Source organism: Narcine bancroftii, chromosome 7 (genome assembly GCF_036971445.1).
Source record: "Narcine bancroftii isolate sNarBan1 chromosome 7, sNarBan1.hap1, whole genome shotgun sequence".
NCBI classification, from domain to species: domain Eukaryota; kingdom Metazoa; phylum Chordata; class Chondrichthyes; order Torpediniformes; family Narcinidae; genus Narcine; species Narcine bancroftii.
In genome coordinates, this window is record NC_091475.1 from 196,927,082 (window position 1) to 196,954,969 (window position 27,888).

Here is a 27,888-nt window from a genome sequence, read left to right on the forward strand (position 1 = left end):
ATGAGCGTACAGCAGTTCACCATACTTACATAGCTACATTGTGATGAGATGAGAGTTTATTGTCATATACATAGGTACAACATAGAGTTGCAGAGAAATTCTAGCTTGCCCCAATTACAAGTACATAAAATAAACAAACAAAAGGTATAAGTTAAAGATGCTGGGATCTTGAGCAGACAAACAATTGCTGGAGAACTCAACAGTTCAGACAGCATCCATGGGTAGAAATAGTTAGTCAATATTTTGGTTCCCACTCATAATCAATGGTTGACAGATGTGATGGCATATCTTTCTCTAGGAAAAAAAAATTGTACTACTACATGGATTTTAAATTTCTTTTCATTTGGGGTTCTTTTCTCAATTATTTTCAAAATTAATTATTATTTTTTGACCCCATTGTTATTAATATTATTAGTGGTGGACTCCATAACTTGGCCAGCAACCCTCCTAGGGTGGGGCTAGATTCTTAGTTTTTTTTCTTTCTTTCTCTTTTTACCATTTTAATATAATGGGTTCATAGGTACCTTGTATACTGTTATTTGATATTAATTCACTTTATAATTATTGTCATATGTAATTTGTGTATGTTAATACCAAGAAAATGATTGAAAAAGAAAGAACATTTTGGGACGGGATCCTATATCAAGACTTGTCATACCCGAAACATTAACTAACCATTTCTACCCTGATCTGCTGAGTTCCTCCAGCAGTATGTAGTATGGAATAAGTATAAATTAGCCACAGGGTGTCATAAGAGAAAAGGCAGGATAATAAATGTCAAAGAATGGAAAACCATAACTCCAGCCAGCTGTTCAGCAGAAGATTTAAGGTCACGCCCAGGTAAACCATTTTTCTGAGGGTCCAATGTTTTGAAGGTTTACTTTTGGTTACGTAGGAGACTATTTTACTGGTAGCCACAATGGGAGCCATTCACTCACACTGCCATGGAGTGGCTCACAATTAAGCAAAGTCTTTTTATAAGTTCTTTGTTCACAAATCCCATCAAAACCTCACACCTGTCTACCTATATAACTGTGGTATCTGTGATCTCCTTCAGCCTTGATATCTTAGTCTTCTTCCTATTCTATCCTCTTGAACACCCCCATTTTAACACTTCAGCAAAAAGATTCCTAAAGTGTGAGAAGTTCTGGTCACCCAGCAAAGGAAAGATGGCAATACACTGGAAATGATACTGGCACTGAGTTATGAGAAGAACGGAATAGGCTGGGGCCTGTTCTCCTTGAACATTGAAGGCTAAGCAATGACGTTATTGATGCATATAAAATTATGAGGTGGATGGTTTACATTGTTTTCCAAGGGTAAGGGAGTTTACAAAATATACATTCAAGATGAGTGGAGAAGAATTTAAAAGGGAATGTGAAACAAACACAGTGTCAAAGAAAGTGGTAGAGGTAAAAGATATTTTGACCATACTTGGAAAAGAATAGATGAGAGGGGTATGGACAAAATAGCTCAGGTAGGCAACCTGAGCAGCATGGATGAGGGGGTGAAGGGCCTGTATAACTCTATGACTATTCAAAGAGGAACAACTAAATGGTTGTGATGAATCAGCATACAGAAGGAAGATTGAAAATTTGGCTGAATGGTCCACCAACAACAACCTGGCTCTCAATATCACCAAAACTAAGGAAGGGAAAACCAGAGATATACAATCCAGTGATTGTTGGGAGGTCAGAGGCAGAGAGGCTGAGCAAATTTAAATTCTTGGAAGTCAATATTTCAGAGGATCTTTCCAGGACCCAACACACCAATGTCATTGTGAATAAAGCATGTCAGCACCTCTCTTTCCTCTGGAGTTTGTGGAGGTTTGGCATGACAGCAGAAACCCTGACAAATTTCTACTGATGTGTGGTGGAAAGCGTGTTGACTGCTTGCATCACAGTCTGGCATGGGGACACCAATACCCATGAGTGTAAAGCCCTCCAAAAGATAGTGGAAACAGCTCAGGACATCACATTGTGAACCCTCCCCATTATCAAGAACATCAATAGGGAACGCTGCTGTCGGAGAGCAGCAGCAATCATCAAGGATCCACACCACCCAGCACACGATCTGTTCTCGTTGCTGTCATCAGGAAAGAGGTAGAGGTGCCACAAGACTCACACCACCAGGTTCAGGAACAGCTGCTACCCCTCCACCATCAGACTCCTCAATGACAAACTCAATCAGAGACTGATTTAAGGACATTTGTTTTTGCATTTCAGTAATTTTTTTTTGCATTTCAGTAATTTTTTTTCTCCCTGCATTGCACAGTCAGATTGTTTACATTTATTTATTTGTTTACATGTGTACATTGAGACCATTTTCTTTTGCACCACAAATAAATGGTAATTCTGCCTTACCTGAAGCAGAAAGAATCTTAAGGTTATATGTGATGTATTCTGACAATAAATGTGAAATCTGAAAAATCTGAAATTTATCTCTCAGCCAGCAACATTAAAATAGTTTATCTCACTGTCACTTTTGGTGAAAGTTAGCTGCATGAAAATTGACTGCCACATTTCCGACATGACATTGGTGAATGCAGGACAATGAAACCGTGCACATAACGAGTCAATGAGATATGATTAAAACAGTGGTTCTCAACCTTTTTTCTTTCCACTCACATACCACTTTAAATATTGCCTATGCCATAGGTGCTCTGTGATTAGTAAGGGATTGCTTAAGGTGGTATTTGGGTGGAAAGAAAAAGCTTGAAAACCACTGTTTTAATCATATCTCATTGACTCATTATGTGCATGGTTTCGTAACTCCGAAGGAAATGGGCCAATGAGAATTTTTCTCAAGCAAAATATTTCAGTAATGATTAGGTCTAGAGCAGTGATTCTCAACCTTCCCTTCCCACTCACAAACACCTTAGGCAATCCCTCACTAATCACAGAGCACCGAAGGCATAAGGATTACTTAAAGTGGTATGTGAGTGAAAAGAAAAAGATTGAGAACCACTAATGTAGGGACTGGTATTACATTTAAATTCCCTAAAAGGAAATTTAAATAATCACATTAATGCAAGTTTTCCATTTTCTTCTTAAGATCCATCTTTCAACAAACATCGACTCATGGAATCATTTAGCACAGAAGTCACGTGTGTACTGATCATCACGTACCTCTCGTCTCTCGTCTGATTTACCAATATTTGGTCCATAGCCTTCTCTGCTTTGGTGATTCGAATAATCATCCAGATGCTTCTTAACTGTTGCGTGAGTACCTGAGTACCTGAGAACACTGAACGGCCAGAGGAACTGTTGACACTGACCATCTGAACCATCCAAGACTCTCACAGGTACAAATCAATGTTTATTTATTTACTGCATATGTATTGTTTGTCTGTATGTGTGTTATGTCTCGTTGTGTGTCTGCGTGTTTTGCACTGAGGATCAGTGAACACTGTTTCATTGGGTTGTACTTGTACAATCAGATGACGATAAATTTGACTGGATCTGACACTTCTGCATGAGGAAAGGTTTCTTACAATCGACCCTGTCTACACCTCTTGTCAGCCTCCCCTGCTTCAGAGAAAACCAAATCCAGCCTATTGAATCAAAAAATTATCCATCCGACCTGATCTAAGCACAATCAGCCCCTGAAACAGAAATCAAAGTATTGAGTGTAGGAGTTGGAATGTTATGGTAAAGTTGCATTGATGCAGCCAAGTTTAAAGTATTGTGTGCAGTTTTGGTCACCAATTACAAGAAAGATACCAATAAGATTGAAAGACTGCAGGGAAGAGTTATCAGGATGTTGCCTGGACTTCAGGAACTGAGTTACAGGACTATTTCCTGGAGAGTAGAAGAATGAAGGGAGATTTGATAGAGGTATTTAAAATTATGAGGGTGTAGTGAACTGAGAACTCATTATTGGTGCGATGCTCTAAGGACTGACTCCTCCCCTGACTCTGCCCCCACATATCCCGATATAAACCCTGGACCCCCGCCAAAACCCCAGTTGAGTCCACAGACCATGTGTGCTATTATTGAATAAAAGCATGTTGTACTCTCTCTGGCCTTGAGTGCTCTCAGTCGTGCTACAGAAGGGGTTTAGACAGAATAAATGTAGGTAGGCTTTTTCCACTGAGGAAAAACCCAACACCCAACCCCAACCAACCAATTTTCCCCTGCAACCGCTGCAACCGTGTCTGCCTGTCCCGCATCGGACTTGTCAGCCACAAACGAGCCTGCAGCTGATGTGGACTTTTTACCCCCTCCATAAATCTTCGTCCGCGAAGCCAAGCCAAAGAAAGAAGTGAGATACATAGGTTAAGCATGAAAGGAGAAAGGATTAGGGGGAACTCCTTCACACAGATAATGATGGGAGTGTGAAATGAGCTGCCAGCTGAAGTGGTGAATGCGGGCTCAATTTTAATATTTAAGAAGAATTTGGAGAGGTACATGGATGCGAGGGGTATGGAAGGCTATGGATAAGGTGCAGGTCTGTGGGACTAGGCAAGATAATAGTTTGGCACAGACTAGAAGAGCTGAAGGACCTATCTCTGAGCTGTAATGTTCTATGGTTCTTTTTGTGTCTGCACTCACATAATTAAGACTCGGGAGACATGATGCTTTCTCATCCTTTACTTTTATTAGACTAACATGGCTACTAACACACAGGGTTATATATGGAAGGGTGACATCATGACGTCCACGTCATGATGTCCAGCAAAGGGCAGGCTTATACCCAACAATCTTTCCCCACCATGCACTATGTGATAAATGATGACTGGTCCCCTTCGAACAAATAAGATTGCACTGGGCCCAGGACTACAAGTGAGAATTCGAATACATCTCATGAGTAATTATAATTATTGTGGTGCGCTGTTGGCTAGAATCAGACACACACAAGGTAAAGTACAAAAGGCATTTATCCACAAAGACTTCCACAGAGCCAGGCTGGCTGTGCCTGCAGTAACTCTGAGTGAGGCCTCGGGAGGCTGGCGCAGGCTTATATCCCGAAGGGTGATTGACACCCGACCGGGTGGGGCTTGATCCATTCAGGCTGACTGATTGACAGCTGGCCAGGTGTTGTCCTGTCCCCTTACACTCCTGCAGGTACAGAGGTTGCCCCGTGCAGTAGGCCGACGGTATACTCCTGCAGGTAGAGATGTTTCCCCCTGCAGTTGGCTGGTGGTGTATCACCCCCTTCTTTAAATTTGTCACGGAGGGGGGCAGTTTCAAGGAATCGTACCCACTATACAAAATACAATAGTGTGACTGGTATGGGGTGGCCAAGGGGGCCAGGGTCGAGTCATATTGGGTGAGTGGGGGGCAGGTTCATTCCTCAGGGATGAAGCGGGCCATTGGTGTTCAAGTAGGTCCTGCATGCCCCATAGCTGCCTGGGGACGGGGATGTATGCCCGGTTGGTGTCGTCCTGGGCTGAAGGATGACGTGGAGTGGTGGGTGTGCCTGCTGGTGCCAGGTCCCTGGTTGAGACTGTGTCCTCCCAGCCACCGCTGATCCTAACATAGGCGTAGTAGTGGTTCGTGTGTAGGAGGAGACCTGCTCGACCAGGGGTTTGGCCTTGTGTATCCGTACTTGTTTACACAGGAGCACTGGTCCCAGGGACGTAAGCCATGCTGGGAGGGACATTCTAGTAGCCAACTTCCTGGGGAATGTGAACAGAACCTCATGAGGGATTTCATTGGTAGCTGCACATAGCAGTGACCGAATGGCATGAAGTGCCTCGGGCAGGGCATCCTGCCAATAATCAACAGCCCACCCTTTCGACTTGAGAGCCAGGAGGACTGCCTTCCAGACAACCCCATTTTCGTGTTCCACTTGGCCATTGCTTCTCAGGTTATAACCCGTTGTGCGGCTAGTTGCGATGCCCTTGCCGTCAGGTACTGGTGCAGCTCGTCACTCATGAAACTAGACCCCCGCTCGCTGTGGATGAAAGCGGGGTAGCAAAACATGGTAAAGATATGCCCCAAGGTCCTGATGACGGTGGCCATGGAGGTGTCTGGGCAAGGGATAGCGAAAGGGAAGCATGAGTACTCGTCCACTACCATGAGGAAGTAAATGTTTCAGTTTGTGGAAGGCAGGAGCCCTTTGAAGTCCATGCCGAGACTCTCGAAGGGCTGAGTGGCCTTTATGACATGGCCCCGGGGCGAGCGGAAGAATCTGGGTTTACACTCCGCACAGACCCGACAGGCCTCAGTCATATCCCTGATGTCCCTGATGGTATATGGCAGGTTCTGGGACTTAATGAAGTGGTACAACCTGGTAACATCCGAATTACAGAGGGACTCATGCAATGCCTGCAGCCTGTCGTCATGCATAGATGCGCAGGTGTGAGAGAAGGCATCGGGGGAGTTGTTAAACTTCCCGGGATGGTACTGGACGTCATAGCTGTAGGTTGCCAGCTCAACTCTCCAGCGCAGGATCTTGTCGTTCTTGATCTTGCTCTTGTGGGTAGTGTTAAACATGAATGTCACGGCCCACTGGTCTATAAGGAGGGTGAATCTCCTGCCGGCCAGGTAGTGGCGCCAATGGCGGACCCCTTCCACAATCGCCTGGGCCTCATTTTCAATGGCAAAATGCCCTAGCTTGGAGCTGTGAAGGGTCCATGAAAAGAAAGCAACGGGTGCCCCCCTTGGTTGAGGGTAGCGGCGAGGACTACCTCGGAGGCATCGCTCTCCACCTAGAAGGGGGAGTCCTCATCACGGACTGCATTGTGGCATCAGCGATGTCCTGCCTGATGTGGATGAAGGCTGCCTGTGCCTCAGGTGGGAGGGGAAATGTTGTAGCTCGGGTCAGTGGGCAGACCTTGACCGAGAAGCGAGGGACCCACCGTGAGTAATAAGAGAATAGGCCAAGGCACCTGCGGAGGGCCTTTAGCGTGGGAGGAAGAGGTAGCTCCATTAATGGGTGCATCCTTTCTGGATCTGGCCCAACGACTCCATGGGCCACGATGTACCCCAGGATGGCGAGGCAGGTGGTGCTAAACACACACTTCTCCTTGGTGTAAGTGAGGTTCAGCTCCCCAGCCATCTGGAGGAATTTTTCCAGGTCAGCATCATGGTCCTGCTGGTCATGGCCACAGATAGTGACATTATTCAGATATGCGAATGTCGCCTTTAGCTTGTCCTGGTCTACCATGCGATCCATCTCACGCTGGAAGACGGAGACCCTGTTCATGACCCCAAAGGGAACTCGGCGGAACTGGTACAGGCGCCCTTCTGCCTTGAAGGCAGTGTAGGGCTTGTCCTTTGGGTGGATGGGGATTTGGTGATACGCTGATTTCAGGTTAATTGTGGAGAAAACCCGGTAGCGGGCTATCTCGTTGAGCATGTCGGCGATCCTAGGGTGGGGTAGGCATCCAGTTGGGTGTACTGGTTAATGGTCCACGACCATCCTCGGCTTACTTCCCCCTTTGACCACCAGGACTTGGCCTCTCCAAGGGCTGGTAATGGGCTTTATGATACCTTTCGCCAGGAGTCACCGCACCTCCGCCTTGATGAAGTCTCCGTCTACAGCGTAATAGTGCCTATGTCTGGCAGCGATTGGTTTACAGCCTAGCGTAAGATGTGGGAAGAGCGCTGGTGGGGTGATGCGTAGCATGGAAAGGCCGCAGGTTGGCCGAGGCTGGTAGGTTGGCGTGCTGTGTAACATGAGTGGAGGTTGGGGCTCACCGAAGGCAAGGGTGACACTCTGCAGGTGGCACTGGAAATCTAGGCCCAGGAGGACTGGGGCGCAGAGTTTGGCCATGACCAGGAGCCTGAACCCCATGTAAGTCTCCCCTCCCACAGTTATATCAGCTGATCAACACCCGAGGGTACCAACAGTCTTATCCTTGGCGGCGAGGGTGATCGAGCAGGTGGTGAGGTGGATTTTAATCTCAGGGAATGGGCCACGCTCAGGTGAATGAAGCTCTTGGTGTTGCCACTATTGAGCAGGCATTTTGTTACCTGCCCATTGACTTGCACGTCCATCGTAGAGCGCCTGAGGTCATGAGGGATGTCCCTGGTCAGTGCCTTCAGCGCTGCCACCTTAATGTCACTTCGCCTGCACCCGCTGCCGGCTCTAGAGCCGCATACTCCCAGCTATTCCACCTGAAAGCGGCTATAGAGATCGAGAAAGGAGAGATTGTTGTAAGAGATGGAGCAATTGGGTGGAAGTTGACAGCAAAGTGGATAATAACTGATGACCTCATCATGGGTGCAGATGACAGTACCAATGTAGTCATCAATGATGCAGAGGAAGAGTGGAGGAGCCTTACCTGTGTAGGCTTGTAACGTTGTTTGCTCCACATAGCTAACAAAAAAGCAAGCACAACTGGGGCCCATGACTAACCTTTAACCTTGAGGAAGAGGCCAAATTTAAAGGTCCTTTCAAAGTGATTAAAGATGAATGAAACTTCCCATGAAAGTGAAACACACCAGAATCAGAGAATCTATAAATGCTCACAAAGCATAGAAATTGTCAATGGGGAAGGAGCTGACTGAAACATCCATGCAATAAGTAGCTTGGATCCATCAGGAGACTTCCTGCTGTTAGAATTGAAGGTTTTTCATGCTGGCAGATGGTCATGTTTTGTTCAAGGCTGTAATCTTGATTTTGCTGACAAGTTTTAGAAAAAAATAATCTGATGAGAATATCATACTGTGTAAATTAATAATCGGAACTGCATTCCACATGAAAATAATTGCTTTAGGCAAGAATGCAAAGATTTTCTTATCTTCAGAAATGAGCCCTTGCCTCGAGACTTTCAGGTACAGACACAAAGTGGTGTAAATATAGAAACTTGGTGAGATCCCAATTCATCTTTATCGTGTGGAACATATTTTTACTATATACATCATAATTAATGGCCGTCAGGCTTATTTAACAACCAGTACAAGCAGAATGATCAGATTTCAAATTTAGAAACTAATTGTAATTCAATTTATGCCCGACGCAGGGTTTGGAGACCTCCAATTCACAATTATGGTGGGAAAAAATATTCTCTAAGCCTTGAGCAGAGGTTTTCCATTCCTTGACATAACTGGTATGTTCAGCTATATACAGTAAAACCCCTGGTATCCAGAATTCAAGCAACCAACTGCCTCAAGCAATCAGCAAAAAAATTGAGGAAAATAAATTTTAAAAATTAAAATAAATAAAATAAAATATATATGTTTAAAATTGTTAAAGTAAATGTTCTCTGAAGTACCATGTAAACCTTTGGTGAGGATGGCGGAAAATATTCAGCGGAGTGCCTTGGCTGTACTTTGTTCGTATCCGCTGTTTAAATAAAACTGTGTGTAACAGCAATGGGTGTCATCCAGGATGAATAATTGGTTGATGCCGCTCGCTATTGGGGTGACTCTTTTAAACTGCCTCTTTATCTCTGCTTAGTAAGAGTCGTCCCGTTTAGAGGCTTCATCTGAAAAATTAGAGGGGGCGCTAATTACCTTTAATATTATTTTTTGTCTTTCGTTGGACTCCATGGAGGTGGAAGAATCTGCAGATGCAGTGATGGTTTATTAATGGTTTCAAAGAATGTGACTGAAAATAAAGGAAAATGCATTAAGTTTTCCGTATTCATGTAATTGGTTTATTCAGTTTAAATACAGTATAGTATTTTTGTCTTTTGCCTTTTAAGCTTTATTCTTAATGCAGGTGTGTTAGTTGGGCATTGTAAGAGTGAGTCTCAAGCAACCAAGAAATACACTTATCTGCCATCTACCAATCCCCATAGGTACCAGATACCAGGGGTTTTTATTGTATTAGACTCATTCCTTCAGTCAATTTATGAAGTAGTCTGGATGTATATTCTGGTATGTTCACAACTGGCCAGCCCATGCATTGAGTATGCTGCCTGCAAGCTGTAAACCAGGCATTGTTGTTAAAACATCGTACAGTGCAGCACAGAATCCAGCCCTGCGTCCTGCACGTCTGTGCCGAAAACAATGCCCAAATCAAATGAAATCTCTACTAATGAAAAGAACTCTGTGCTCTTAGAGGAGAATTTTTTCTCTGTTGATGTGGCTAATGAAGGTGAAGCCTTGTCATTGGGTTTCTAATGTCTTGGTCAGGGTGCTCCAGACTTTTTAACCATGGCTTCAATTCCTAATGACTTCCTAATGACAATCTGCTTCTGATCTTGGCCATAGTCTATCATTCCTTATTAATAAGACATTTCTTAGAAAAACTATAATTTTTTCATTTAATTTAAAGATACAGCTCAGTAATATGAACACATGCAGCTCAAATACACCCATGTGTCCAATTAATCTACTAACCTCATGCATCTTTGGAATGTGATAGGAAACCGGAATATCTGGAGGAAATTCATGCAAACATGATGAGAATGTACAAACTCATTACAGTCAGGGCCGTGTTTGAACCTGGGTCGCCAGCGCTGTAATAGAAATTAGACATGTCTTGAGGGATGTCTTGGACATTATACATGTCAGGTCACTCATCTGAGTGTTACTGTTACCATGTAACCCAGAACTACCTGTCGCATGGTCGGGTGGTCAATGACTAAACCAGCTCCCCCACCATGCTTGTCTGGTGAGGAGGGTGGCTAGACACTCTGCTGGATGAAAGACAAGACCCGTCAAGGGGCGGACAAAACCCTCTTGTTTTGATATAAGTGGTTGCGGTCTCTTCACTTGACACCTCACTTGATATTGTTGTTGCAGGCTTTGCTGGTATTAAAGCTTTCTGCTTCATCACATCTTGTGTCGGCCAGATGTGAATTCTGTTCCTCCTCAATGATTGCCAGAGTCTGTCTCAACAATGTATGATCTTTGTGTCTCATCTTCTCTGATGGCCTTTGCTTGGGTCCATGTCTTCAACATCGGCTCTTGAATATGCACATGCTGCCTTCTGAAGAGTTCTGGCAACGTTTCTGCATGTTTATTATAATGTTGGTGTCCTTCTTCTTGCATGTCAGCCAGTCTTCTTCTGGTTTCCTCCTGGTCTTCTGGAGGGTGTATTTTGCTTGGCAGAGTTGTTTTATATTTCCTGCCATTGAGAAGTTCTGCCGGGGACTTCATGTCAACCCTTAAAGGAGTTGCTCGTAATGATAGAAGAGCTAGGGATGGGTCTTCCTGTGTTTTGCGACACTTAACTAGTGTGTTTCACAGTTTGCACTTGTCTTTCAATGAACCCATGACCTTTGGGGTAGTATGGGGATGATGTAGTGATAACAAACCCATACTCTGCAGCCAGCTTTCTGAATTCTTGTGATGTAAACTGTGTTCCATTGTCATATATTACTTTCTCAGGCATTCCTTCTTCAGCAAGGAGCGCTTGCATTTCTGAGGTGTTAGTTGATGCTCTCAGGTCTTTCACCCTTTTGACAAATGGAAATTTAGAGTAGGAACAGGTAAATACCACTCTTGATTCTCGGTGAACAAGTCTGCTCCCACTGGGTGCCATGACCTGGCAAATACTTCTGTGGAAATCATTTCCTCTTTTTGTTGTGTTTTCTGTTGATCCTTTCGGATATCTTTTCCGTCTGGATCTCATAAATGACAGAGATCAACTGCAAATCCCAGCAGCTATCCAGACCTAAAATTGCTGGTCTATCTGCATCTACCACATAGAATGTACAGTGGATGTTCTTTCCCTTATGGCAGCCATTGATCTTAGCTCTCCCAGGATGCTTGATCTTGGGTCCACCATAGGCCGTTAATGTGACATTTGCTGTTTCCAATGCACTGACTTTTGGATGCCCTTTTATTATGTTCTCTGGGAACATCAGGCGGTAAAGTCTGAGTGAAAGGACATTGCTTTGTGATCCAGTATCCAGGTTGACCTTTAGGTTAAATATCATAGGCTTGTTCTGGATTGTCCTCTATATTTCGATCCTTGTTTGTGACTCACTTCCTTCTTTCATCTCACCCAACATCTGGTGAAGTGTATGGATTCTATGTCCAGTATCTGGGTGTCAGAGTCCTCATTGTTGTTTCCCTTTATGTGGTGGATCTTCTTCTTGTCTTATCTCTTCAGTGGTGTTACTATTTTCTTCATACCAGACTTGCACATCTTCGCCCAGTGGTTTGCTTTACCACAGGCTCTACATTCAGAACCGTGTGCGGGTCATTTGTTTCGGACATCGAAGGAGTGCTGTCTGCCGCACTTCCTTCAGGTCTTGGGGTTTTGCACTTTTCTGATTGTGTTCTTTATAGCATCAACCCTTCCTTCTCTTTGCTGCGGGTGGGTCTGCGTAGATACGGATTTCATTTGCATCCTCGGGGCTTCAAAGGCTTTGGCTATGTCTGTAGCTTCGGCCAGCTTCAAGCTACCCTTCTCTATAAGAGACTTTTGCACTTCGGGATGGGCACTCCCCCACATTGGTTGATCAACTAAGCTTTCCTCTATATCCTCAAATCTGTGTTTTGCATCAACAATTTTTAGTCTAGTGAGGAAGTTATCAACAGTTTCATCAGTTTCTTGCATTAAGCCTTGAAATTCATAGCATTTAATTTTATGATTAGACCTGGGTTCGAGGTGAGAAACCAACGTTGCAAATATCTACTCTGGATCATTTTTCTCCACCTCTGTAAGCTCCCAGCTATTAAATAAGTCAAGGTCTCGCTCCCCTGTCCAGAGAAGTATATAACTGACTTTCTCCTTTGCTGTTGCATTTTTAAAATAGCTTTTAAATGTTAAATTTCACTTCTGCTGAAACTTTTTAAATGATTCAACGTCTTCAGCCTCCCCGTCCATCACTAGGTGAACCGCTGTTGCTCCAGCAAATTTTTTCCAGTAATTTGTTTTTTTTTCTCTTCTGCCCCTTCATACCTCAGTGACTTACAATCAATTGCATGGCTTTATTCCTGTTCTCTATACCGCTGCCACCATGTTATGTCTCTGTGTTTCTTGTGGAGACTTTTAAATAACTTAAAGATGCGAGATAACGTTACCAGAAAAACTTTTCCTACTCATGCCTTCCGTCATTTATGGAAAACTATTCACACAATCTCATACATATACATACGCCACACAGTGGGGCACTACAGTTACTACAGTGAGAAGGGTGTATTCTTACACGGTTACAAAATAGTTCACCTTACCTCAATACTCCCCACAATTCAGGATTATCGAGACAGATCTTCCCCAGATCACACAAATTAACAGACAGGTAGATGTTTGGTCATAATAGCACACAAAGAGTCATTTATGGGTGATATTTTGGGGTAATCAGACTGCTTGTTTTGTCAGTACAGCTGAAATTTGCTTTTAATAATGCTCTTTAATGACAGAAAGGGCAATGTTCCTCTTGCATATGCCAATAATATCTCAGACAAAATTTATGTAAAAGGTCAGGGCATATCTGTCAGAAATTTTATGTTTTATTTTATAATAAGTTAAAATTTAATTTGCTCAGAACAGACAACCACTTCAAGCCCAGCTAGAACTCTCAGGGTAACTTTTTGGGATTGCAAGGGGAGACTTTTCAAATTTTTTGGAGGCACACGTAGCAACTGTGTTGCGGTGCAAAATGAAGAATGAGAAAAAGATCAGACGCAGCTGAGTCGAAGTTCATTGAAAGTCATTTACTCAAACAGTCACACGCAGCTTTTTAAAACCCCACAGGTTCCAAAGGACGTCACTCAGAACCTCCCGAGACAGTTTGATTAAGCCTCCACACATAAGAGTTTTTAAACATATTTTAATTTCAGATTTGATCCACTGAAAAATAACACATGCATAATGAAACGTGAACAAATTTTAACGTGATTTTCAGTGACTTTTCCATTGGATTTGTCAAAGATGGGGGCTGGAAGCCCTTATTAAAGAGCTTATTTTGATGGATAAATTATTAAAACTTCTCTAGGTTACTCTCAAGTATATAAAGAAGACTTATTTATGGTCAACTTTAAGAGGTCATAACATATTTTACTTTAATAATAATGCAAATAAATTGTAAAGGGATCTCTGAGTGGCCCAACCAGCGCGTGCTGAAACATTATGGGTCCAATCTCCCAATCATGTTCGAGTGGAAGCTCTATCCCTCGCAACGGTTAGCATAGCGATGAGCGCAATGCTGCTACAGCACCACAGCGACCCATGTTCAAATCCATCGCTGTCTATAAGGAGTTTGTATGTTCTCCCTGTGACTGCATGGGCTTCCGCCCGGTGCTCCAGTTTCCTCCCACTGTGCAGCGATCTGAGATTCACTGGTGATGGGTTGTGCTGATGTCTGGCTCCTCCCCCAGATTCTGTCCCCATCTACCCCTACATGACTCAGGTTTCCCGCCTAAACCCTAAAACCCACTGAAGATCATTGTGGGACCCTACCCATTGTTATAAGCTAATATAACATCCCTCCAGATGTGAGCGCTTTTATTCGTGCCACAATTTTATTAGCTTATTAACAAGAAGATGGAAGATCTGCTCAAGCCGAGTATACTCCTGATCGACCCTCAGTCTCCAGATGCCACCGAGGAGTTTGCTTACTGGCTGGACTGCTCCGGGCCTACCTGAACGTGACCAAGGACGTGTTAGACTTGGATGAACTCAAGAGGCCGGCCCTTCTTTCCACCGTAGGATCTAAAGGGTATGCAGTCATTCGGGAATGTGCAACCCTATGATGCTGCTGGCCATTGAGGCTTTGACGTCTCGGTACCTGGTCACAAAGTGAGGTCCTAGCGACTTGCTCCACATTGGCAACAGCCTGGAGAGACCATCGCCGACTAGCTGCTTGATTCGTGGACTCTCGTCAAGAAGTATGAAACGTCTACCGGCCATGTTCGTGAGGAAGAGCAGATCCGGCACACCCTCGTTGGAGGGGTCCACTTGAGATACTTGAGTCGGCCAGCTATGTTGAACAGGCCCAGCTCGAGACCCACAACCTCGAAGCCAACAACAACGCTCTCCCCAGTGAACGCTCTTCCCAGGATTGGCCATCCCCTGCTACCCCTGGCCTAATGGCAGCCACCTCCCATGCGAGGGAGCACTCCCGCACTAGGGAGTGCTTCCTCTACAGAAGAAGCCAGCATCCTCACTCTAAGGATTCTGTCTGCTCTGGCTGCGGTAAGAGGGAACACTGGGCGAGGTTCTGATGCATGAAGGGAACCCCTGGAAAATCCACAGCCTGCATAGCTCCCGGCTCTTATACCAACCCCAAGCCATCACCTTCAGCCCTGAATTCACCAGACCCTACCTGCTGCGCCACTTGCCGAAGGAAGGTGGCAGTTGGAAAAAGGTGCCAAAGATCTCAGCATCATCTTGCCGTGATTCAAATTTAGCACCATCATTGTCAGATGAGGAATAAGGGCGGCCATCTTGCAGCACTGTGAGGTTGATGCCATCTTGCCTGCTGGCGCATAAGGAAGGAGGGGACTACTCAAACGAGGAGGACTACGGAGTCGCCGGGGTACTAGCATCGATGGTTCTAGACCAAGACAGACCTCATCAACTCAGCAACTCTATGGTGACTGTCAAGGTAAACGAACACTCAACTAGATTATTAATTGACACTGGCTCTACAGAAAATTTCATAGACTCTCAGAATGTTCGGGAATACAAACTTAAACTGTATCCTTCTAATACCGTATATTTCTAGTGTCTCATTTGTATTCCAGAACATTGTATTGTACATTTGTCTTTTGAAGGGGGTGGGGGGAGTTTTGTAAACTTTGTTGTATGTGCTTAATGATTTATGTGCTCCAGTACTGTTGGGTCTTGACTTCTTGTATCGCTTTAAAAGAGTGACCTTGTATTCTGGTCCCCTCCCTCCCATAACTGGTCGGAACAGAGGGTCATTAAAATCGGAGCCCACATGCAGCCTCTCCACACTTGATGTCGAGCCACCACCTTTCTTCCCAAATCTGTCTCTGGATTACTACGAAGACCAGGCAGTCCAGTTCTGCTGATCGAGAGTTCATAAAATCAGAGACTCAACGCCTGCTCGAGGAGAAAATCATTCAACCCAGCACTAGCCTGTGGAGAGCACAATTGGTGGTTGTAAAGGGGGAAAATAGACATTGACTATAGCCAAACAATTAATCGGTTCCCACTCCTGGATGCATGCCCCTTCCTTGAATTTCGGTCAAAGTGAATGATATTGCACAGTATCGGGTCCATTCGACCATCAACCTGAAGACTGCCTATCATCAGCTGCCAATCTGTTCCGAGGACTGTCCCTATACCATTTTTGAGGAAAACGGCTGGCTCTATCAATTCCGGAGAGTCCCTTTTGGTATTACCAATGAGGTTTCTATCTTCCAGAGGCAGGTGGACAAGATGGTGAATGAGTACAGGTTGAAGGCTACCTTCCCTTATCTCGACAACATCACCATCATAATGCCAATCTCCAGAGTTTTCTCCTCACAGCAAAAGCCCTGAACCTCACTTATAACCACAGCAAGTGTGTGTTCAGGACTAAATGACTGGCTATCCTTGGCTACGTGGTGGAGAATGGTATTATCGACCCTGACCCCGATAGGATGCACCTCCTGTTAGAGCTCCCTATTCAAAGATCCATGAAAACCTTGAGGAGATGCCTAGTGTTTTTCTCATATTATACCCAGTAGATCTTTCAATACGCCAATAAGGTCCGCTCCATCTTAAAGTCCACGACATTTCCCTTCTCAGCTGAAGCCCAAATGGCTTTTGCCTCTGTCTGAAGCCACATTGCGAAAGCCACCGTGCATGTGGTGGATGAGAATGTACCTTTCCAAGTGGAAAATGAAGCTTCGGATGTGGCTCTGGCCACTACCGTCAACCAGGAGGGCAGGACGGTTGCATTTTTCTCCTGGACCCTGCAAAGCCATGAGCTCTGGAATCTCTCTGTGGAGAAAGAGGCTCAAGGCATTGTGGAGGCCATCAGGCACTGGACGCACTATATGGCTGGTAGGAAATTTATGCTCCTCACTGACCAGCGCTCTGTCACATTTATGTTTACAACATTAAGAGTGACAAAATTGCTAGGTGGAGGATCGAACTCTCCACCTACAAATATGACATTGCCTATCAGCAAGGTGCCCTTAATGAGCCTCCATATACCTTATCCAGAGGAAGCTGTGCCTCTGCACTTACTGGCCAACTGCAGTCTATGCATAATGAGCTCTGCCATCCAGGGGTTACCCATATGGCTCATTTTGTCAAGGCACCCAATCTGCGGTACTCTATGGAAGATATCAGGGAAATGACCAGGTCCTGTCAGGTCTGTGCGGAGTGCAAGTCGCACTTCTACCAGCCCGCTAAGGTGCACCCGATCAAGTCATCCTGGCCCTTCGTACGGCTCAGGGTCAATTATAAGGGACCTCTCCCCTCCACAAACAGGGATATATTTTGTCTCTCCATAATTGATGAGTACTCCCGCTTCCCGTTCACTAAACATGTCCAGACACATCCACTTTGTCAGTAATCAAGGCCTAGATTCTGTTTTCACATTGTTCGGGGATCCCAGCTATATCCATAGCGACCGGGGCTCATCATTTATGAGCGAGGAGCTATGTCAGTACCTGTTGGCAAGGGGCATTGCATACAGCTGGACTACTAGCTACAATCCCTGGGGAATTGGGCAAGTTGAAAAAGAAAATGCCACGGTCTGGAAAGCTCAAATCAAGAGGCCTCCCAGACTCAAGCTGGCAGGTTGTCCTACACATGGCTCTCCACTCCATCCAGTTGCTACTCTGTACAGTGACTGATGCGACTCCTCACGAGCTTTCATTCAATTTTGAAAGAAGATCAGCATTGGGAACCTCACTCCCAACCTGCCTCACCACACCAGGTCTGGTCCTTCTCAGAAAGCATGTGAGGAGAAGCAAGACCAATGCCCTTATAGAGAGAGTGATACTATTCCTTGCCACCTCACATACACATCGAGTACTTAGATGGCAGGGAAGAGACCATCTCCAGAACAGAGAGTCCGTTGCATCAGGTGACCCACGTTCCAGAACTCTTTCTTACCACCTCCAATCAGGGCCTCAGGAGATTCAGTCCAGGAGGAAGAATTATCCCCCTCTGTCATAGATCCAGAGGTACCTCCTGTACGAGGGGACCAGGAGATCCAAGGAGTCCTGGTGCTGAGGCACTCCTCCAGGATTTTCACACCCCCAGATCGTTTAAATCTTTAAATAATTGTATATATTTTGATTTTTTTTTCTTGCTGAATCTGTGTTCTCTGTCTTCATCCACAGACCCTAATTCTGCAGGAAGGGATGGATGCAGTGCACGGAGATTCATTGGTGATGGGTCGTGCTGATGGCTAGCTTCTCCCCCCAGCTCCACTCCCTTCTACCCATATATAACCCAGGTTTCGCGCCTAAACCCTGAGCCCCACTGAAGACCACTGTAAGACCCTATCCTTCGTTATAACCTAATAAAAAACATGGGTTCTCCCTCCAGTTCTGAGAGCTTTGATTCGCGCCACACATTGTTCAAAAATATGCCAGGGTTGTAGGTCAATTGGGTGTAATTTGGCGGAATGAGCTCTTGTGATTGAAAGGGCCTGTTGCCATGCTGTATGTCTAAATTTAAGATTTAAATTGAGTTTTCAGGATATCAGATTAGCATCGAGCAACAAGGTCAGGAGAATAGATGGAAGGATTGAACTGCAGAAATGAAAACAGGCGATACTTTCACTAGAATTGAGAATGGCGAATAATGAAATGATCACTATTGCTGTGGTACAGAAACATTGTAATCAATTTTATTTTATCCAGGGCAATAGGACCAAAAGGCATATTTGCAAATGAAGAATATTTCAGTGGCACATAAAACTTACATATAGAAACGTAGAAAATAGGTGCAGGAGTAGGCCATTTGGCCCTTCAAGCCTACACCACCATTCAATATGATCATGGCTGATCAGTATCTGGTTCCTCCCTTCTCCCCATTCCCCTTGATCCCCTTAGCCACAAGGGCCAAATCTAACCTACACTTAAGTATTGACAAGGAACCGGCTTCAACTACACTCTTGATCATCATTGCTGAAGCATGGTTCTTAAACTTGACATCTGTAATGCACCAGCCTCCAAAATGAAACAACCCACAATGTGACCTACAGAAACTTCGACCATTTTCTATCTCCCAGGAATCACTTCTCATCAATGGTAAAATTCACCATCACCTTTTCAAAACACCAGCACAGTCCTGGCTGATTGAGGAAAAGAGATTTTGAAGATGAAAAACCCAAAGCCCACATGAATTCATCCCCTACAGCGCAGCAATGATGCCTGCTCTCCTCTGTATACCAAGACCTGTGACTACTGCCAGCAAGGCCCTCAAAGCAACAGAACAGTAATGGCAATGTTGCGACTGGTGAGTGAACCAATGTCGATGTCCGCTCTCAGACAAACTCCCCGGCATTCAAGACTTCACTATGCCCAAGAGCTGCAAGTGCTAGAATCTTCAGCAGATGAAGAATTGCTGGAAGAAGACAACAGGTCAGAAAACATCCATGGCTAGAAATGGAAAGTTAACATTTCGGGACTTGATGCTTTATCAGGCTTGAGGGAATGGGTTGAAAATATGGGTACAAAGAGGGAAAGCGGGGGAGGAGCATACTTTGATCCCCTTCTGAGTGTTGATAAAGAGTCCATTTCTACCCATGCCTGACCTGCTGAGTTTCTCCAGTAATTCTTTTTGTGCTTAATGGCATACAATGTCCTCATGTGGGCAGGCCATGTTGTTGCACACACAATATCTGTCCTATGAAGCAAACACTGTACCAAAGCCTTGTGAACTTTATAAATGTTAAGTTCTGTGCAAAGTATAAGAATTGCCTGCTACCAGTGAAATTGGAGGAATGAGAAGTGAGATTGGACTGTGAACCAAGGAACTTTTCTGAACTTACACACCATTACATACACGTGGGCTTAGTATTAGAAGGGGGTTAAGTTAGGTAAAGTAAGTTAATAAAGATAAGTTAAAGTTTGATTCTGTTTTCATGTATAAAGACAATTAAAATCAACTTTTGTTTAAGTAAACATTTGGCTTGGTGAATATCTATTGCTGCTGGGTTTTGGGGTCCTCTGCGCTCGTAACAACGCCTCCACACTTTGTTTTTACCATCACTCTGATACAGGTTAATCTTGGTTAGAATTCTGCAGGGTCTTTTAAACACTTCTTGGCCAACTATAACCTGACCATCCTTCCTGTGGCTAACTGGTGGTTTGCTTATTCCTTGAGGAAGGGGGCCAGGCCCAAAACATCGGTAATATATCTTTACCTCCTATGGATACTGAGACACCAGCTGAGTTCCTCCTGCATTTCTGTGTGTTTTCACATAACAAATGCTAACATGTTGTTTCTATCCATATCCCAAGATGGGAATAAAATTCAAGCATCTTTACATAATTTTACATAATTTTTAGCTGCAGATGCTGGAGTCTTGAGAAAACAAGGAGAAGGGATTCAGGAGGTCAGGCAACATCTGTGGGTGGAAATGGTCAATGAAACTTCCAGTTCGGGGCCCTTTATCTTTCAGGACCAATTTTCTTAACCTTTTCTGTCATTAAAAGTATTTTTTTCAGTAAAAATGCTATATAGGGAATTCAACTTACTAATTATATGCAAGATAAGTATATAAAAAAATTAGAGGATTATATTTGCATATACTCTTGAATCCGTTTACTCATTTACAATGTTATCTCATTCAATCTTATCTGTGGGAATAATAGATATGACAAACAGGAAATTCCACAATGATTTTATACAATTATCTCCTCTAGGTTCTGAGGACCATTGTAGTGGGGAGGAATAATAAGGAGAGAAGAGACATTCTATTCTAATCCTTTGATTATCGAGCAGAATAAAGGCACAGTCAAAGCGAAAGAGTAATCTGTCATGTAAATGATGTCAAAACAAAGCAAAGAGCGCGGGATGGGTTAGCATAAAGAGAGATATGAACAGCTCAGTAGACATCGGTAAGAGCTACACATGAAGCCCTTGAAAGGCTTTACCACCAACTATGTAATGCAATGTAGCGGTCATGAATACAGACACAGCTATCCATTCTTGAATGCTCAACAGGATGGAGAACAAGACAAGAAAGAAACCATAAGAATTTAAGACCCCCACTATTTAACAAAACACTGCTTGAAAGCTAAAACACCATGGCCACTTGTGCATTTCAGCAGATTGCTTCACAGCCAACACTCTCCAGACAAAAATAGAAGCACTGTGCTTTTCAAATGTTGGTTAGCTGCTGACAGCTGTTTCGGCTAGTTACTGCTAGCATTACTTCAGTTTACTCACCGAGCTCCCTGGATTCTGCCAAGACATTTCTTCTTTTGTGGGAGCCATTTCGTTCACTTTGAAGCCTTTGTTCATTGTCTACATGTCAGAGTTGTTAACCAAGGCAGCTTGAGGTTGCTGTTGGGGCGAAGAGTTTGCCATCACTTGGAGGTACATAAAAATCAACAATGTTTCTTATATCAAAATGGATTGAAAGGGTACCATGCTCAAACACGCCAGTGACATTAAAAATTATTTAAGGTAAATCACAAGGTTCTGTGGACACCGTGGTTGAAATAAAAACACAAGAGGCTGGAGAAACTCAGCAGGTCAAACAGTGTCCCTTATGTAGCAAAGATACATCACTGATGTTTCGGGTTTGAGCCCTTCATCAAAATACAAGAAAATGCCGGCAAGCGTCCAAACAAAAGGTAAGATGGGGGCCTGCGGGGAGGGGGGTGTGTGGCAAGGCAGGAGATGATAAATGGAGAAAGGAGGGAGGGGACAGCAGCAATGAGGGGGAGGGAGGGATGGTGGACCTGTGTGGGTGAAAGAACTGGAAGGGCAGGAAAGGGGGAGGGGGAATAAAATTAATGAGGCCAAAGATCAAAAGTTTAATCAAAGACTAAGTCTCTTGAAGAGTGGTAAAGTAGTAGAATTATGGAAACAGGCCCATCACCAGTCACATCCTCTCTGACCAAGGTCCTTTTTGAAATGGTCCCATTTTCCTGCACTTCCAAGTTTTCCAATCCATGAACCTAACTAACCAACTTTTTTTTTTAAGTGTTGCCTCTACCCCAGCTCATTTCATTTACCCTCTACCTTTTGTGTAAAAATCTTAGCCTCAGGTCCCCTTTAAATTTTTCCACCTCACCATAAACTTATGCCCTCATGTTTTAAACTTCCCTAAATAGGATAAAGACTGTGACCGTCCACCTTATCTATGCTCCTCACAATTTTATAAACCTCTATAACATCACCCCTCAGTCTTCTTTGCTCCAGAGGAAAAAGGTCCAGCCTATCCAATCATAAGGCAAGCCTTCTTTTCTGCACCTGTTCCAGGTTCCTAATAGTATGGTGACCAGAACTACTCACCACATCCCAGGTGCAGTCTCGCCAACATCCTGTACAATTGTGCAGAATCCCAGATGTATTGCCCTGCAATACAGGATGGTAAAGACTTCAGAGGTTTAGATAGGTAACTTCAGGGCTCAGAGCTATGCACCCCAGTGATGGAGGTTAAGAAAATCAAGATGAGCCAGAGTTCACCTTTGGAGAGGACACAAATCTGGGAGCCTGTAGGGATAGGGAAGGCTACAGTATATCCAGTGCACCACACTTTGATGGGAACTGAATGCAAATCTGTCAATTATTGAATCACATTAAATGGAAACTAACGTAGGCCAGTAAGTATTGTGGTATTGGATGAATTGGCTTTGTGCAGTTTAGAATGGCTGTGCAAGGAGTTTGTATGTTCTCCCCTTGACCTGCATGGGTTTTCCCCAGTCACTCCAGTTTCCTCCCACACCTCCTTAAAAGTACGGAGTTTAGGCTAATTGGGTGTAATTGAGCGGCACACGTCTTAATAGCTGGAATCTGCTTCTACCATGCTGTAAATATAAATAATAAATTTAGAATATGGGCAAAGGACATCTGGATGAGCCCATGAGCTATTTATATAGCATATTTCATAGTCCAAAACATAACAGCAAAAAGACTACTAGATCATGTGTCTCCTCAAGTTTGCATAAGAGGGAAGTTTTGGTGACCAATTAATTGACCAAACTGTGGGGCTTTGAGATGTGGACAGAAACTGGAACACCCAGGAGAAACCACAAGATCTCAGGAGAATGAATCAACTCTCCACATCCCAGAAAGTTACAGTTGGTTGTTGTTTGTCCATTGTAACCTTCCCCTCCTGAGTAGATGAGTGATATAATCTGTGTCTATTTAATGGTAATATTAGAGGCTGAGGAACATAGTATCAACGATCCCCATAACGATGGTCACAAACTCTTGTTATTGCTCTCTTCAGGGAGAAGGTACAGAAGCTTGAAGTCCAGCACTTCCAGGTTCAAAAACAGCTTTTATTTTCCCAATAGCAATCAGACTTTTGAGCTTTTCCATATTCCGCTAACCCTCACCATAAACTGCTCCAGGGCCAGCAAAGGCCTTGTTTGCACTACACAAAAGTGAATTTAATCGTTTACCTCTTTGATAGCCAGACAGATAATTTTGTCAAAATGGAAAGAGAACACACCATCAACTCATACTCAATGCTTACAGGATATTAAACCTTATTTAATTCTGGAAAAAAAAAATCAGATACCTTATTAAAAATGCAGAGTCTGATATCTATAAAATTTGGGGCCCATTCATGGGTTATTTTCATAATCTAAAGAACTAAGGTGTTGGGATGGTCCAGTGATGTGCTGTCTGGTCTCTAGTTGTCAACACTCAATTCTCATGCATATTTTTCTTACCTCAGTTAACCTTGTGCACAGGTAGAAGTTTGGTTATTAATTTTTTTTTATTTTCCTTTTTTTAAAAGAAACAAAGAAAGTCACTTTTTCTTGCACTAATTGCAACTGTGAATATTTATTTATTTATCTTTATACTGAGGTACTATAGATGTCATTGTACACGTTGTCAAGCTGATGTATACACTGTGGCATCTAGTGCAAGACTGACACCTCCAGGCTGGCAGGCTGGGCTTATATAGGTCAATGCTTCTGTCACATAGACAGGAAGTGACACTATCAGTGATGTCATCAGCCCAGATAAAAAGCCAGTGTTGGCTGCAGGTTAATTTCTCGTATTTCCACAGCACATCTGCCATTTTGGGAGCAGGTTGGATTGCTGGTAAGTGGATCGCCACAAACCCTTTTATATTTATTACCTCTATTCCTGTCTTGGCTAATTGTAGTATTTTAATTTATACTGTAATGGAACATATATATTTGGTAAAATTAGATAGAGTAGGTTACATACATACACACATTTTAAAACAGATTTTATTTGAAATACTGAAAAATTCATATTCAGTGGACTTTACAGAAACTATAGAGAATGCTGTGCACATTTCACAAGTAGGTGCTAATTGAAATGAAGTCATTAAAGCAACAAGGAGGACATGCTCTGTCTGTTAAAAAGCTTTTTGCAACTATCTTTAGTGCTCACAGAAATGTCAATCCGGGCTTTGTTTACCTAAAGTCAACAGCTTGATCAAGAAGACTAGCTCCTATTGCTTGCTGGAAAAGGTCAGGGGTTTTGTGGCAAGTGAAAGAGTCACATGAGCTTTCTAGCAGTCTCAGTTGGAGAGAGAGAGAGAGAGAGAGAGAGAGAGAGAAAAGAGAGGGGTGAAACAAGATCTCGCAGCTAGTGTGTGTGACACTAAAAGCAGCTGAACAGTGCAAGCCAGGAAACTTGTTGGAAGAAAAGCTCCTGAGTGGCGGATGGCTGGAAGTGCTATCTGTCTGATGTTTCTCTTGGAGTAAGATGAACAGAAAGGAACCCTGGTGGCTGAAAGAAAGAGGTTATCATCTGGAGAACCCTGATGGGGCAAGTTTAATCAGCAAGACATTAAGGTGACTAATGGTGGTACCTCAGATGTGGAAATTCTGGAACAACAAATCTCTCTGGGTTTTGGGGTCCTTTGGGCTCATAACAATACCATTGTATCTTATGTGTCTGTGTAGCTGCAGCAGGTAAGAATTTTAATGCATCTGTACATTATATGACAATATATACTATCACCCAGGATCACTCACATCTACTGTAATGATATACTCTGAGAGGTTGGTCATGGCCAGAATTAACACATACATAAGCAAAGGTCTGGACCCCCTGAAATTCACCTATCATCATAATTGCTGATCAGCAGATGCAATATCAGTGGCTCTCCACTCAGCTCTGGGACACTTTGAAAACAGAAATGAGCATCTGGCTGTTCTTCATCGACGACAGCTCAGCCTTGAACACCACTATTCCCTCAGTGCTATTCAAGAACCTCTAAAACCTGGGCCTCTGTACCCCACTCTACAACCAGATCCTTGAAGTCCTCAGCGGAAAACCATAGTCAGTACAAATTGGAAACAACATCTCCTCCTCACTGACTATCAACACAAGCACACACCAAGGATGCGTGCATAGCCAAATGCGCTACTCACGATACGCCCATGAATGTGAGGCCAGGCACAATTCCAAGGCTATCCACAAATTTGTCAATGACACCACGATTGTTGGCAGGATCATAAATGGCAATGAGGAAGCGTACAAGAGGGAGATAGATCAGCTCGTTGAGTAGTATCACACCAACAACCTTGCGCTCAATGTTATCAAAACCAAAGAGATGACTGTGGACTTCGGGACGAAGTCAGGAGAACACAATCCAGTCCTTATGGAGGGCTCAGTTGTGGAGAGAGTGTAGCGTGAATAAAAGCTCTCATGGTTGGAGGGAGAACAAACACTCTTATTAGCTTATAAATAAGGATAGGGTCTCACATAGACCAGAAGAGTTCTGGGTTTAGGTGGGAAACCAGGGTTATATGTGAGCAGATGGGGGCAGAGACAGGAGGCAGGGCCAGCAGCACCGCACACTGCCAGTGAATCCCAGTTCACTGCATTCACCCCTTCCTGAAGAATTTAGGATCTGTGAATGAAGGCAGAGAACATGGGTTCAGAAACAAATGATTTTAAAAAATACAGTTTTTTACAAATTTACAGATTTAAGCGGTCCGGGGATCTGGTGATCCTGGTGAAGTACCTTAGCACCAGAGGGCCTTGAACTCCTTGGGTTTCCTGGCCCCCTTGTGAGGGAGGAGAGGCAGGCTGGGTCTCCGGCTCAAAGGTGAAAGAGGGTGCACTTTCCTCCTGAACCGGAACTCCCGAGGCCTTGATTGGGGTGGCGAGAATGAGCGGGGCACCTGAGGCAATGGGCCCTCTGTTATGGCAGGTGCCAGGTCCCTGATGGAGACGGAGTCCTCCCTGCTATGCGGGTACTCCACATAGGCATACGTGGGGTTGGTGTGGAGCAATCCACCAGGGGATTGGTCTTGCTTCTCCTCTTGTGCTTCCTGAGAAGGACTGGACCAGGTGTAGTGAGCTAGACTGGGAGTATAGTTCCCAATGCTAACCTTCTTTCAAAAGTGAATAGGAGCTTGTTGATAGTTGGTCGTGGTACATAGTAGTGCCAGACGGAATGGAGCACCATGGGGAGGACTTCCTGCCAGCTTGAGTCTGGAAGGCCTTTTGACTTCAGGGCCAGTTTGACAGCCTTCCAGACCATGGCGTTCTCCTTTTCAACCTGCCTGTTGCCCCAGGGGTTGTAGCATTGACCCTCATCAGCAGGTAATGACATAGCTCATCATTCATAAAGGATGAGTCCTGATCACTATGAATATAGCTGGGATACCTGAATAGAGCGAAAATGGAGTCTGGTGTCTTCATGATTGATGAAGTGGACATGACTGGGCATGGAATAGCGAACCAGAAGTGGGAGTACTCGTCAATGACAGAGAGAAAGAAGCCATTCCCCTTCGTGGAGGGGAGAGGTCCCTCACAATCGACCCTGAGCCATTCAAGGGGCCTGGATGACCTGATCAGGTGTGCCTTTGCAGGGCAGTAAAAGTGTGGCTTGCACTCAGCGCAGACCTGGCAAGACCTGGTCATTTCCATGACCTATTCCAAGGAGTAGGGCAGATTACATACCTTGGCAAAATGAGCCATGTGGGTGACCCCTGGATGGCAGAGCTCATTATGCAGAGACCGCAGTTGGCTGGTGTGTGCAGAGGCACAGCTTCCTCTGGATAAGGAATCTGGAGGGTCATTAAGGGCTCCTGGCCAATAGGTAATGTCATAATTGTAGGAGGAGAGCTTGATCTTCCACCTAGCAATCTCGTCATTCTTGATTTTGACCCTCTTGACACTATTAAACATGAATGCGACCAAGCGCTGGTCAGTGAGGAGCATAAATCTTCTACCAGCCAGGCAATGTCTCCAGTGTCTTACGGCTTCTACAATGGCTTGAGCCTCCTTTTCCACCGATGGGTTCTGGAGCTCAGGCCTTGTAATGTGAAAAAAATGCAACCAACCTCCGTACCTGTTTGAGGATAGCGGCTAGGGTGTTGTCCAAAAGGCACGTTCTCGTCCACCGTGTGCCTGGCAGCTTTTGCAATGTGGTTCCAGAGGTAGTTAAAAACTGTTTAAGCTTAAGCCAAGAGGCTTTTAAGAGAAGATGAACCTTATCAGAGTATTGAGGGATCCACTGGGTGTAATATGAGAAAAAGCCCTGGCATCTCCTCAAAGCATTTGTGGTCCTGGGGATGGGGAGCTCTAACAGGGGGCGCATCCTATCAGGATCGGGCCGTTAATGCCATTCTCCATTACGTAGTCAAGGATAGCCAGATGTTTAGTCTTGAACATACACTTGTCAGAGTTATGAGTGAGGTTCAAGGATTTCGCCGCTGGAGAAAACTCTGGAGGTTGGCTTCATGGTCTTCCAAGGTTTGGCCACAGATGGTGATGTTATCAAGGAAAGGGAAGGTAGCCTTCAACCCATACTTGTCCATCATTCTGTCCATCTGCCTCTGGAAGATAGAAACCCCGTTAGTGATACCGAAAGGGAAACTCCAGAATTGATAGAGACGATCATTAGCTTCAAATGCCATATATGGATGCTCCACGGAACGGATTGGCCAGCTGATGATAAGCAGCTATCAAGTCGATGGTCGAATAGACCTGACACTG

At 44.3% G+C, this 27,888-nt stretch overlaps 1 protein-coding gene and 1 long non-coding RNA gene across 2 annotated transcripts in view; one reads left to right on the forward strand and one right to left on the reverse strand.

Annotated features, from left to right (window-relative positions):
• Positions 1-18,292, forward strand: part of LOC138739572 (gamma-aminobutyric acid receptor subunit gamma-3-like) — a 143,451-nt gene extending 125,159 nt beyond the window's left edge. The window contains exons 5-6 of the transcript XR_011342324.1: positions 3,055-3,304; positions 18,102-18,292. The gene's annotated coding sequence lies outside the window, so the exon portion shown is untranslated. The remainder of the gene's footprint in view (positions 1-3,054; positions 3,305-18,101) is intronic.
• Positions 1-23,799, reverse strand: part of LOC138739575 (uncharacterized) — a 28,651-nt gene extending 4,852 nt beyond the window's left edge. The window contains exons 1-3 of the long non-coding RNA XR_011342325.1: positions 23,625-23,799; positions 22,237-22,299; positions 21,163-21,279 (exon numbers count right to left, since the gene is read on the reverse strand). This is a non-coding gene — a long non-coding RNA (uncharacterized lncRNA). The remainder of the gene's footprint in view (positions 1-21,162; positions 21,280-22,236; positions 22,300-23,624) is intronic.
• Between the last annotated feature and the right edge of the window lie 4,089 nt (positions 23,800-27,888).